Here is a 13,840-nt window from a genome sequence, read left to right as displayed (position 1 = left end):
TCATTTACGTAAATTCAATTTATTAAAAATTACCGTGTTTCATCTTAAATTAATTATTATTTTTTTAAATCAAGTAGATATTTAAATATTAAAATATACTTGTAGTTTAAATTTTAGAAATTATTCCTTTATTTTTCGAATTTAAAAATTTAGATCCAATTATTAATATAAAATTATTCATTTTTTTTGTCAAATTCATTGATGTGACATTTTGATATTAAAAAATACTCATTTAATAACTGTATAACAAAAAAAAAAGTATTGCAATTGACTTGAATTTAATAATTAATTTTGATAATGTTAACAACTCTTAAAGTTACATCAACATTATGAATTAAAATAAAGTATGCATGTTAATCAATGCCATTGTAAAAAATTGAGATATCAAATTATGTCAAAAAGTTGAAGTATAAAAATCAAATTTTAAATTCAAGTGTATTAAAGGGCCCAAAATTGAAATTTGACCACTGTTATATAATCTCAAATTTAATTGTAGCATAGGGACTAAATTTGAAATTTAACCTTTTTCTATATAATGCAAAAAAGGAAAAAAGAAAAAAGAAAGTATATATTTTTTTGGTATAAGAAAAAAGAAAGGTATATAGTTATAGGGTAAATTGCAAAAATAATCACTTTTGTTTTCCTCATATTACATTTTGGTCAGTTATGTTTGAAATGTTACGTTTTAGTCACTTGCGCTATTGTTTTATTATAAGTGGTCACTCTACTGTTAAACTCTGTTACCTCCCTAACGACAGTCCTACGTGACAGTCCAAATGGATTTTAAATGCCAAATTAGATGTCCTATGTGGTAGCCCAAATTAAATTTATTTAAATTCATTTGGATTGCCATTAGGGAGGTAACAGAGTTTAACGGTAGAATGACTACTTTGTAACAAAACAATAACATAAGTGGCTAAAATATAACATTTCAAACATAAGTGACTAAAATGTAATCTGGGACAAATAAAATTGACTATTTTTATAGTTTACCTATAGTTTTATAGATTAAATGCTTTGGGCTTTTGCAAAAGTAGGATAAAGGTCCAACAACGTATACAAAAAAACTCACCCCAAAACAATAAGCAAATAGGGGGCAGCGCAGCCCAACTCTTGAAGTCTCATCAACAAAGTTGAAGTATGTCAACCCATTCGCAAAACAAACGGAGAAAACAGTAATAGACTATGGTTGCGTATTGTGGCTTTCATAAAATTCTGATTGAAAGAGACCATGGTTCGGTAGTCAACATGATGGAAGGACAACAATGGAAAAGAAAGGAATGGATTTAAGATTTTATTTTAAAGGGTGTGAATTTTTTTAATTCAAACGACTTTTTTTTTAATATAAAAAAGTGTTATTTTTTTAGATATTTTTTATCAAATAAATTAATTTAATGTTTTTTTAAAAAGTATGAACGATTTAAATATAAAAAAAAATAATGCTATATAAAATTAAATATTTCTTTCTAATATGCAAAAAATAATAACTAATACTATACTGAAAATTTCATAAATATCATTATAATTCTAAAAATTAAATTAAGAAAACTTTGCACCATCCGCTTTTTCATAGGATCGAACTCATCAATGATAGAATCTGTTGAAAATTCTCGAGCTATCTTTTTTTCAATGTATACCACCAAGTAAGTTAAAAGAAAGTCATCGTTCATTCTATTGTGAAGCCTTGTCTTCACAATTTTCATGGCTGAAAATGCTCGTTCGGTTGTTGCAGTAGACACCGGAAGAGTTAGCACAAGACCACAAGACAAACAATTCTATCAAGAAGAGGATAAATAATTGACTTATTTGTCTTAGTTAGCACTTGACACAACTCGACAACTATAAAAGTTTTCTGTAACTCAGTGCTCCATAAAATCCTTTGGATAAAAATAATTCATAAGCTTGCATGTAACACCCCTTACTCGTGTCCGACACCGGGACAGGGCACGAGGCATTTCCAGACTTAAACATAACCAATCACACAAAACCAGACCATAAAATTTCATTCAATTTAAAACCATTAATACACATGCATATCGTCCCTTATACGAGCCCACGAGGCTTAAAACATGCATTAGGAGTGGTTCAGGACTAAACAGGAAACTTTGGAAAACTCAGAAAATTTTTCATCAAAATAGGGGTCACATGCCCGTGTGGCTTGGGACACCCCCGTGTGGGTAGGCCGTGTGGTCACACACGCCCATGTAACTCTCTGTTTATGACGTCATACACAATTTGGGGTCACACGATCGTGTTTCTGCCCGTGTGGCAAAGAAAATGGTTATTTACCAAGCCATTTGTCACCCTCATTTGCACAATCACATACACACTTTCAAAGGCACTTAACATGGCACAATTAAGCTACCAACACAACCATATTCAAGGCTTAAACATATCAAAACAATTATTTACTATTCATAACAAAACTGTCCACTTGAGTTATAGTCACTAAATTATTTATATCTTGAGCTACAAAATTCTAAATTAAGATCCGCTTGATTTTTCCGAAACTAGACTCAAATATCTTTCTGCCATAAAATTTTTAGAATTTATGGTTTAGCCAATAAGTATAGTTAATTCTTCAAATTCATCCATGTTCTTCTGTTTGACAGTTTCGACCTTTCTTCACTAAAAATTAATTATCTCTTAGTAGGGGATTCGGATGATGTTCCCATTTGTTTCTCTTGAAAATAGACTCATTAAGAATTTAAACATATAAATTTGAACACCCAAGTATTTTTATACAATTTTTAATGATTTTCCAAATTCAGAACAGGGGAACCCAAAATCATTTTGACCTTGTCTCACAAAAATTCAAATATCTCATAAAATGAAATTTTTTTGCTTACATTGTTTCTTCTATGTAATACTAGGCTCAATAGGATTTAATTCCATATTTTATTCAACCTCTAATTTGATTTCCACAATTTTTGGTGATTTTTAAAATTTATACTACTGTTGCTGTCTAAAATTGTTTTAATACTAATTTTACTCTTTCATGATTTTTTTGTATTAACTTTCATTTAGACATACAAAACACCAAAGCATATCCATAACCAGCCATTCCAATAGCTAGTCATTATCGAATATTTACATGCCATTCATTGGCCAATTTAACCCATACATCAACAATAAAGACTTAAACATATCATTTCCTTAACTTTATATACATGCTCATAACATCATACTTTATCAAGTCCACACATACCTAATCACCTTCAACAATACAACTTCCCACATGTATCATCTAGTCTAATTTCATTAACATACCATTATAAATCACATCACATAATGACATTGACATAGGCATCTGAGTAATTAATATGCTTGCAACTCATTAGCCAATATAAGCCAATTTATGTGGCTACATACCAAATCAAATCCTTAATCATTACAAGCCAATACATTTGGCCATATCATAATGACACATACATAAAATGACTAAGTCCCTATACATGCCATACAACTCAAACACACAATCTTTTGAAATTCTCTTGTCATGCTAATCAAAGGCTTTTACAATCAAATTAGTTTAAAGAAACAAAGACATCTCGATTGAATGCATTGACTTTAATCAAACTTACCTGAAAAAGAAATCCATCATACGGCTTGAGTTTGTGCTTCCATCTTTTATACCATTGCCAATGTCAATTCCTTACACGAAAATTAGAGAAATCCAGATACCAGAATCACCAAGTTTCTATGATCGAACCAGAAGTATAATCATAATAGACATAGTTATCACAAGCTGAAGAACACACTTTAAAGATAAGCCATGGTTGATAATTCATGAAATAAGAATGATAGAAAAACCGAGATAAAGAAATCCAAGAAATGATACCATACCGGAAGTTCGAGAACATAACTCAGAAGAAGATAATAAAGATCTTGATAATTCCTCAGAGAAAGCTAGAAGAAAAACACTGCTTACCGACTCTGGACTTCCATCATAACAGAGATAATATATTTCTCGGATATATAAAACAACCATAATCAATAGAAACATAAGATCAGTCTCACATAAATTTTTTACCATCGACTTCATTACAACATATTAGAATAGAATTCCGAAAAGATAAAGAAATGCCGACCATGAACCAACCAGACCGACAGAACTTTCGTCTAACATTATAGTCAGCTAGCATTCTCACACGATAAGAATTTCACTAGAAAATGAACAATCGCACACATATCTCCGAGGATAAAAGAATAAATAGAATACCCAAAAAAGATCATTATATTCATTTCAACTGTAACTGTCACACACAGTCCTCTTTACTACTCAATTATCATTTTTCTGACTAATTCTGTCATCATTAACCCCGCATCATTTCATTCACTAATGAAAACCAATTCGGGAAAAAATTCAGCAAACATATACTTTAAACATCATATCTGAATAAGTCGATTAGCCGAGATTAACTTTGTCTTTAATCGTGACATTGCTTAATCTGAATGATCTTTAGAATAATTTGATATCTCTTCCAGAACTATATTCTCTTACCAAACTATTCTTAACTCTAACCACATTCTAGTTATTCCGCTACCGAACTCTTTAGTTTCGCACTTGTGAGTTTATTCAACATAAATCTTGTAAAATCTTATTATAAAATACCACATTGGTAAGGGGGTGAGGTCGTAAAGCCTCTAATTTGACTCTCATAAATACACACATATGACTTAGCATTTATCATCCGTATAATATTGTTACAACCACATAATTCACTTCAAGCATATTAACATACATATTTATGTTATACGAACTTTCCGATTATCTTATTCAAACAAGTGCACATAAACACATATTCCATCGATTTGAGTAAGATTACTTATCATGTTCACTTAATCAAATAAGTTAGGTATATAACATGATATGGGTATCGAACAAACATGGGTGAGCTTATCACAATATAAACTTTCATTTCAATTCACTTTTCCACATTTCTCAACTTATGTCTATTTCATTTTATACTTAATCACATACATATCATGAAATTTTATTACCTTTCTGAGTTTCGTCTCATCACAAACCCATTTTCAAACATTTTAATATCACTTTCGGCCTTAACAAAATTAGCTTGGTTGGAAAGCATTTCTGTCTCAACAGAATAAATTTCGTCAGGATCGGGAGATATCACACTATCACAGGTAGTAATATGAAATGTATAGCTAGACTCACATACGCTATGTTAGTTTGAGAATCGACTAAACCATAGCTCTGATACCACTAAATGTAACAACCCTTACCCGTGTCTGACGCCGGGACAGGGTATGAGGCATTACCAGACTTAAACATAACCAATCATACAAAACCGAACCATAAAATTTCATTCAATTTAAAACCATCCATACACATGCATGTTGTCTCTTATAAGGGCCCACAAGGCCCAAAACATGCATTGGGAGTGGTTCGGGACTAAACCGAAAACTTTGGAAAACTCAGAAAATTTTTCATCAAAACAGGGGTCACACGCCCGTGTGGCTTAGGACACCCCCGTGTGGGTAGGCCGTGTGGTCACACACGCCCGTGTTCTCAGCTCGTGTAACTCTCTGTTCATGACGTCATGAACAATTTGGGGTCACACGGCCAAGTCACACGCCCGTGTCCCAGGCCGTGTCCTTCACAATGCTGAGACGCACGGCCGTGTCTCTGCCCGTATGTCCAAGAAAATGGCTATTTACCAAGCCATTTGCCACCCTCATTTGCACACTCACATACAAACTTTCAAAGGCACTTAACATGCACAATTAAGCTACCAACACAACCATAATCAAGGCTTAAACATATCAGAACAATTATTTACTGTTCATAACAAAACTGTCCACTTGAGTCATAGTCACTAAATTATTTATATCTTGAGTTACAAAATTCTAAATTAAGATCCGCTTGATTTTTCCGAAACTGGACTCAAATATCTTCCTGCCATAAAATTTTCAGAATTTATGGTTTAGCCAATAAGTATATTCAATTCTTCAAATTCATTCATGTTCTGTTGTTTGATAATTTTGACCTTTCTTCACTAAAAATTAATTATCTCTTAGTACGGGATTCGAATGATATTCTCGTTTATTTCTCTTGAAAATAGACTCATTAAGAATTTAAACATATAAATTTGAACCCCCAATTATTTTTATACAATTTTTAATGATTTTCTAAATTTAGAATAGGGGAATCTAAAATCATTCTGACCTTGTCTCATAAAAATTCAAATATTTCATAAAATGAAATTCTTTTGCTTACACCGTTTCTTTTATGTAAAACTAGACTTAATAGGATTTGTGGTCCCGAAACCAGTATTCTGACTAGGCCAAAAATCAGGCTGTTACATTGCAGATATAATTAAAAACTGAAAAATACTTTGTTAATATAAAGTAAAACCTTATGGCTTAAGGGGGTGATTGTATGAAATATAGTTTGTCCACTGGGGGCGAATGTTATACAATGTGAACATCAAATCTAAAATACATGTTAATTTATATATATAATTCAAAAATCTAAAAATTCCAAAGGGGAGTGACCACCCCTGAGCCCCGCTTAGATTCATCTCTGATGGCATCAACTTCAGTCTCAAGGTTATTAAAATTAGGAGATCTTGCTAGTTAGAGTCTGTCTCTGAGTGCTCACGTTTCGGCTTGCACATTGCTAGTACAAGGGATATGTCTATAAGAGCCCATTATCCAATTGCACTGATGATTGCAAATGATTGCTCCTACCCCTATCTTTCTTGGATTTATGAGAGTTGATCCATTGTTACTAAGTGATTGGATCCTATCAGGAGATTTCTAAGAGGCCGGGGTAAAAAGTGGATGAGGAATACGATGAATTACAGAAGAATAGGCAACAAATTCCTTTACTGCTGATAATACTTGTTGAAGATTTGCCTCAATTACTAAGTTAAATTCTCTTCAGTAGTGCATCATTAGCATAGGGTATTGAGATAATTGGGAAAATTTAGAATGAAGGTACTTAAGAATGATCTATCAATCAAATCTCAGGAAAACTTAGAGAAAAGCATGAAAGCCCTTGATATTCCCACTTATCACACACCTAACCAAAATAATATCTCCTGCATGACAATTCAAAGTAATTTGTTTTTCTCAACAATTCACTACCGCATCATGTTTCATTAACCTGTCTATGCCCAAGATAATATCAAATTCCCGAAAGGGTTGTAGCATCAAATCAACGGGGAAATCATAGTCTTTAATTTTTAGTGGACAATTATGACATATTAAATTAACTACCACACTTTGACCTATCGGATTTGTAACTTGTAGATCATAATCAGTAGGCTCAACAATTAAATTCTTTTCAAATACTAACATAGTACAAATATACGAATGAGTGGACCCAGGGTCTATTAAAGCATACACAGGAATGTCATAAAGATAGAAGGTACCAGTAATTACATCCGGAGCTGCTGCTTCTTCTCTTGCTCAAATGGAAAAAGTACGAGCAGGGGCCCTAACTTCCGATCGATTAACAGTATCTTTCATACCCGAACGAGTAACCCCGGTACACTGCTCTGACCAGAGCGTCTTTTTTTTTGAGGAGGAGTTTTCTGTTTCTCCTTCTGTTCCACTTTTTCTACTTGTAGTTGGAGACAATCACGAATAAAGTGATCCGTGGCCCACATTTATAACAAGCCCCTAACTTCTACATTCACTGGAGTAACTTCTTCCAAAATGTTGGCACTTAGGTCTTTGGGTATTTTGTACACTATCCACGCTAACAGCAGGTTTGTCAGATGTCTTATAATCAGATTGTCTTGGTCTACTCTTTCCCGATCTTTTCGGTGATGAAGTGGCTCGACTAAATTCCTCTTTAGATTTCTTTATTGGTAAAGCTGAAAATGAATTAGATGCACTTTCTTGAAAGATTCTTTACTTCTTCTATCTCGTTGCATCTTTTTATTATATACTTCTTCAAGTTTCTAAGCACGATCTGATAGAACAACGAATTCTTGTATCTCAGTGCCCCCAATCATCATTCTGATCTCATCATTTAGCCCTTCTTCGAATCTGATACACATTTCTTCCTCAGTGGGTACAATATCTCGTGCATATTTGCTCAGATAAACAAATTCTCTTTCATATTCAGCCACTGACTTGTTTCCCTGTCGCAAGTCGAGAAATTCTCTTTTCTTCTTATTAAGATATCTTCTACCAACATATTTCTTCTTAAATTCATTTTGGAAAAATTCCCAAGTGATCTTCTCAGCCAATACAACAGCTTTTATTGTTTCCCACCAGTTATAAGCTTCTTCTTTCAATAATGACACGGCACATATTAAGTAGTTATCTGGTGAGCACGTCATTTGCTTAAAAACCCTTATTATATTTTGTAGCCAATATTTAGCTTTGACGGGGTCATCATCTGTTCTTCCCCGAAATTCTTCAGTCTCATGTTTTCTGAGTTTTTCAAATGGAGAATGTTTACCAGATTCAGTTGTCGGAGGAGGTGGAGGAGCAACCGGAGGTATTACCGATGTTGAAATGGGGGAGGAGGTTGCTAGTCTGATTTCTTTCTCGCACATTCTCATTATACCACTGATTCATGAGTCCATAAATCATATTTTTGAGTTCCTGTTCTCGCATCAATGAAATTAGAACTTCACTACTAGTTCCTTGTTCAGAGGTTTGTACTCTACTGTTAACTTCTTCTTGCTCAATTTGTTCTGGTCTATCTGACATCTTTTCAAATCAAAGATAATCTATAATAAAAACAAGGATTAGATTGGATCATACACATCACACTATCACAAATTTATATGGCATGTAATTCTAGACACTTTTTATATCGTACATATTTCGAGAATTGGCTAAACTGAAGCTCTGATACCAATAAATGTAACACCCCATGCCCATATCCGACGCTGGGACAGGGTTCGAGGTGCTACCGGAATTACACACTAATAAACAAATAAAATCGAGTCATAAATCTGTATTTCAAATTAAAATTTCTTAAATTTCATTATTAAGTCCCTAATATGAGTCCCTAATATGGATCTACGAGGCCTAAAATATGCTTAGGAAGTGATTTAAGACTAAATTGGAAATTTGGAAACTTTTTCTTGAAAATAGGGGCACAAACCCGTGTGACCTCGGACATGCCCATGTGGCCTGCCAGTGGAGCTCCTATGGTCATGGGGCCAGCCCATAGGCAGATCTATCTTGCTCACACGACCGTGGGACTAGCCTGTGGGCGATTCTGACTTTGCCACACGGCCTCGGCACACACCCATGTGACTTGGCCGTGTGAAAACCTGATTTTTCACCATTTTTAAGCTATTTTCACTTATCAAACACATCTAGTTCATTCCCAAAACATTGACTTATAAATCTTGATAAAATAATATTCATTTATCCAATTCCTGTACCTAAACACAATTATACGCTAATATAATCCAACCAATCAATTACTTCAAGTCAAAACATGTATATTTCATTTTCAAACATAAAACATCACATTCAACATACTTTGCATACTTAATCATTCATACAATTACATTATCAAATTACCTCCTATACATGCCATATAAATCAAAAAGTTGTTTAACAAAATCTACCGGAGAAAATATGGATAGTGTGATCCTTGTTGTAGATCCGATCCTCCGTATGTATAAAAGTCAATCTATAAAACAAATATCATACACAAGTAAGCTTATAAAAGCTTAGTAAGCTCAAAGGCATAAAAACACAAATCTTACTGAACATTGTACACAATCATATATCTTTTAATTTAACTACTTTATCCTGTAAATCACAAATTCATTATTAAGCTCTTTTGAATAATTTTCATGTTGCTATTCACGAATTTAAGCTATTCACGAATTTAATTTATTTGGGCCCATTTTTCTCATTTATTTCCAATATCAAAATATGGAACACTAATGGAATTGAGTGCTTTATTATCACATTACCATAGTAAACTATGGACTTGCACATTGTCACATATCACACACCGAAGCCATAGCCCTGCTATGGTCTTACACGGATCACATCACACACTGATGCCATATCCCAGATATGGTCTTATACAGAATCACATTATCATGTCACACCGATGCCATAGCCCAGCTATGGTCTTATACCGGAACACATATCACTTTGCACCGATGTCATAGCCCAGCTATGGTCTTAAACGGGCACACATATCACATCTTTTCTGTCGATTCATCATAGTCACAGAATTTGATACGATCGTTGAGAGCACCAAAAATATCATATTCCCTGTAAAATAATGAAAAATAACAGTAAAGGGGAAGTAGGGTCAAATCCTTAGGGATCGGATTATACGAATGCTTGTTTCTCGAAATCCTGGGTAGAATCGTGCCCAAGAAAACCTGCGTGACAGAAAAAGATAAAAAAATAAAAAAAATTAAAGATTTGATTTGGAAAAAATAAAAAAATAGAATTTAAAGTTGACTGAAATTGTGATTACGAAAATAATAAAAATAACAAAGAGAGTTGAAGGAAAAGAAATTCTTATTGGTAGATTCCAGCCTCCAGTTATCTCATTCCGTCTTGGGTTCGATCCTCGGCTTTTAAATGACCCTTCTCAAATCAAGTAAGCCAGTTATAGTGGAAGAGGACGCCTACGACCACTAGCTCTAAAGATTAAACTTACGATTTTTAGGGAACCTGACTCTAGCTAGTAATCTATGCTAGATCAACGCTTCTCAATGGCGAATCCCACGTCATTTCGTCTCTTTGGCTTGCCAACCTCTGACGCGTAAGTTAACGAACCGACTATGCAATCCTTCCAAAACATACAAAGCGGCCGCCTTTGCATATGATGAAAAGCTTACTTCTTAAGGGCCATGGACGAAAGCGTCAGCCCGTAGTGCGGAGAAACGATGAATACTTGGCGAGAAGGCTAAGTACGAATTCTAGGCCTCAAGAACCCTTTTTGGGGAATATTGACAACTTTCGGCTAGTAGGTTTTAGTGGCTCATGATAATGGAGGAAAAGAAATAAATAGAAAAATAGAAAAGGAAATTTTATTGAAAAAAAATATGAAAAAACAAAAGCCTAGACTTTCAGGGGGAGAGTATTTACAGAAAAAGATGAACACCAAATAAAGTCACTTCACCCCCTGTTTATAGTGCTAGGGAGATAGTCTAATTAAACTTAAATTCTAAAAAGATAAATACATTTAATTAAAGATAATTAAAGATAATTAAAATAAAATCCTAAAATTAAATAATCCTAATAATTATCTTAATATTAATTATCCTAATATAAATAAAATGGAGCCCTATAAAATAAAATCTCTTCTTTTTGCGTTTTTAGTCCTTGTGCCTTCCATGCTCGCACTATTGGCACAATATTTTTCCTGTGTCGCATATTAGCCCATTGTGTCTCCAAATTTTCACTTTTGTCCCTTAATTTTGCTTTTGCCTCCAAATCAGTCCCTAATCGATAAAAAGACATAAATATCTCAAATTAGTATGATCAATGTAATGCCCCAATTTTCGGGATTTTTGGGATTTCTGTGGTTTTCAACGAATTTTAAAATTTCTGTGTTTTGACTATTTGGCGTAGGTTTAATTGTGTTAGTGGGCCTCTAGAAGGCCCAAGTTTAAGCTAAAACCCGGTAATTTTAAGTGATCTTAATCCATAGGGAAAAGAGGTTCTGGTTAGCTAGGCTTTTAAGTATTAACTGGGTAAAATAAAACACAAGGAAGCCTGTGGTAAGTTGGCATGTGACGCCACTTAGGGGCTTTAGAGGTGGCATGTAGATGACCAAGGTAAGCTAAGGTTCGAGTCGCAAGGTAAGCAAATTAGTAATATTAATTTTTATGAACAGAAAAAGTAAGCAGTGGAACTGAAGTGAAAGGCTGTCAGGAGAAGATTTAGGAGCTGATAAGGGAGAGGATTTAGGAGCTGATAAGGGAGAGGATGTAGGAGCTGATAAGGGAGAACGGTGTTGGCCGAATGGTGGACTCTTGAGGAGCAAGAGTTGGCCGGCCAAGGGGTGCTTTAGGGGGGCAAAATTCGGCTAGGTTAAGTGCCAGTATAAATTCGGCACTAGGGGTAAGTTGTGCCGTTTCCTGACTATTCTCCTCTTTTTTTCTTTTTCTCCTCTCTCCATCAACTTTTTCTTTTCCTTCTTTTCTCTGTAGCTAAATCTTTCTCTCCTCCTGTTCATCTCCATCTTTTTCTTCAGACGATCCTAAACCTTCAGAGCCATTTGCCATAAGAAAAGCCGAAATCTCGAAAGCCATATTTCTTTCTGTGCCGATTTCTCCTAGCCAATTCTCTCATCTTTTTCATCATTCTTGACTGATTCTTTAGTTCTCCAAGCCTCAAGTTTCTGTCGACAAGACCACAGCAAAACCCTTCTATTTCATCTTTCGTTACACAGTTGTAAGAGAAAAAAATCGAAAACTTCACACTCCTAAGAACTTAGCTGAATATTGATATCACTGAAGGCTCGACTTTTACTATTATTTGTGGGCTTAGAACTGCACCAGAATTGAGTGGGGATTAAGAGGTATTGTTGACTGAAGGAATCGGTGGTAAGCCGTTTCAACCTAGTCTTTATTTCGTATTTTTGAAAAAGCCGAAATCCCTAAAGGTTAGAAAGGCTGTCGTTTGGACTTATAGCCCTGAGGAGGTTGTGATAACTGTTTTAAAATTGATAATAGTGGGATCAAAAGGCTGCTGATCGAAGGCTTAGACAAGCGGAACGACTGGATCTTGGCATAATCGCTAACTTCGGCAAAGGTAGGATGCTAGTGCCTAGGGTGCTTTTGGCCGAATGTAGTAAGGGGTTAATATGTAGTTCGTTTCGGTAGTTAGATTGACGTGGTAGTAATATAAATATAGATAGTTCGTGCGTGGATCTCATCAACGAATCGTCACAAACAGGTGTGTAACTGACACCCTCTCATAGGCTAGATCGGCGAAAGCCGAAAAGTCGAAATGCCGAAAAGCCGGTATTTTGGGAACTTGCGAGTGTGCGAATGCTCATAAGATAAGTGGGTTAATATTTTGGTAATCTAAAGTGATAAAACTGCAGCACGTGCAATTTCGTGCATTGTTGATATTTTGGGCTTAACGGGCCGAAATCGGGTTAATGGGCCAGCAGGCCCAATTCGGTAAGAAAACGCGGTAAGTGTTTCTGGTCTTATGTAAATGGCTATGCTATGCATGAAAACCCTAAGAATAGTTAAATTACTTAATACCCCTATGTAAAGAAATTACTGATATACCCTTAGGTGCAAAATTACCATTATACCCTTAGGGTTACTTTTGACTGAAAAGCATAATGATTTAATTTTGTATGATGTATGCCTTGATAGTATATCTGTTGCATGGGGACATGGGTTATATTATGGAGGAAGCGTCCTGGTGGCTATGCCACAATTATCTGATCTTGTGGCACTGCTACATATATCTGTTATGGTGGCTCTGCCACAGTTATCTGTTCTGGTGACACTATCACATTATCTGTTCTGGCAGCCATGTTTCATATTTCTGTGGCGTGTAGCGGTTGGGTGGGTCGAGTAGTCTCCCCACATGGTGAAAGGTTGGTATGGGGGTGCATGTGGTTGGATATGGGTTGGGTTTTGCATAGACATGTAATATCTGTTCTGTTCTATTATAGGCCTATGGGCTTTATTCTGACTTCTGTTCTGGGCTAAGACCAACTTATTCTGTTTCTGTGGTTGAGCTGATATAGGCTATGGTTGGGTTAATTTACACACTGAGTTTCCCCAAACTCACCCCTTTATTCTTCATCCACGCAGGTAATCCCCAACCATAGTGGGCTTGGAGCTGTTAGGGATTCGGAATGGCCACACGTTCTACAAGTTGATTTTATTCTGGTGAA

The sequence above is a fragment of the Gossypium hirsutum genome, chromosome A11, assembly GCF_007990345.1.
Source record: "Gossypium hirsutum isolate 1008001.06 chromosome A11, Gossypium_hirsutum_v2.1, whole genome shotgun sequence".
In the NCBI taxonomy this organism is placed as follows: Eukaryota; Viridiplantae; Streptophyta; class Magnoliopsida; order Malvales; family Malvaceae; genus Gossypium; species Gossypium hirsutum.
Note: the sequence above shows the minus strand (reverse complement) of the source record.